Consider the following 1,528-nt stretch of genomic DNA (forward strand, 5'->3'; position numbering starts at 1 on the left):
TCTGCAGCCAGATCTAATCAAATAACTACACTAATCAACATTTGACATGCTTACTGGAGAAAGACTCATTGTCCCCACAGGAAAGGTAACTGTTGTCTTGGCATTAGGGGAGCCCCTCCCTGCTGGGCCAGACTGATTAGAACAAAGGAAAGGCCTATCTCTGTAAAGTTGAGTAGAACTGGCTCTACCATGATAAATGACCCTAGTCTTGACCTGGAGTAACCTGACAACTCAGAGGTAACACCTTTTCTCTTGAGAGACATCTGACCAATAACGAAGGTTTTCATTTGAGGTACCACCCTCAACTTCTAGGGAATAAATTTGTGTGACTGAGGTGATTTCAGGACTGCAGACTGTGACCTCACATAGAAGCATGTCTGTATGTCCGCTGCTGGCAGTGTATTGTTTTATCATTGTCACATGACTGATTGAATGTGTCTCCTGAAGGGGAGGCATGTTGATTCAGTCCACTGCTGGCAGTGTAACATTTGCTTTTGTCATGTCAGTTTTCACCATGTTGTTTATTAAACCTTTTGTTTAACTTTCAATTGGACCCTAGCCTTCTCCTTCGTCCTCAGGAATCAAACGAACACGTCGTCTCTTTTGAATTTTCTTACAGGAGCCAACATATTTCCACCAGACTCCATGTAAATAATCAGGACTTTTAGCGTGTATAGAGCCAGCATATCTCCACCAGACTCCATGCAGGCAGGAGGGGGCGTGGCCTCACCTGTCTCTCAGGTGAGTTTTGCAGCGTTCGTAGACATCTGAAGAACATGTTTCCCAGTGAAAGCGTCACCATTAACATCACACACAGGGGGGACCTGGGCCAGATCAGCTGACTCAGTTTCCCAGCTGGCCTGAACGCAGCATTCATCTGCAATAACAAAACCCAGGAACAGGAAGTGGAGCAGTTGTTTCCCACAACATCAACCACACACACACACACACACACACAGACACACACACACACACACACACAGACACACACACACACACACACACACACGCACAGACACACACACACACGCACAGAGACACACACACACACACACACACACACACACACACACAGAGACACACACACACACACACAGACACACACACACACACACACAGAGACACACACACACAGACGCACACACACACACACACACACACACACACAGAGACACACACACACACAGACACACACACACACACACACAGAGACACACACACACACACACACAGACACACACACACACACACACACACACACACACACACACACAGAGACACACACACACACACACACACACAGAGAGACACACACACACACACAGAGAGACACACACACACACAGACACACACAGACGCACACACACACACACACACAGAGAGACACACACACACACACACACACCAGTAATGAAAAGCTAGAGTGGACCTACAACAGAATACAAGATGGTTTTATAACCTTTTAAATGACAGAAGAAATCAGGAAACTCCTCCTGAAGTCTTCTCAGAACGGCTCTCTCTTCAGATC

The sequence above is a fragment of the Sander lucioperca genome, chromosome 5 (assembly GCF_008315115.2).
Source record: "Sander lucioperca isolate FBNREF2018 chromosome 5, SLUC_FBN_1.2, whole genome shotgun sequence".
NCBI classification, from domain to species: domain Eukaryota; kingdom Metazoa; phylum Chordata; class Actinopteri; order Perciformes; family Percidae; genus Sander; species Sander lucioperca.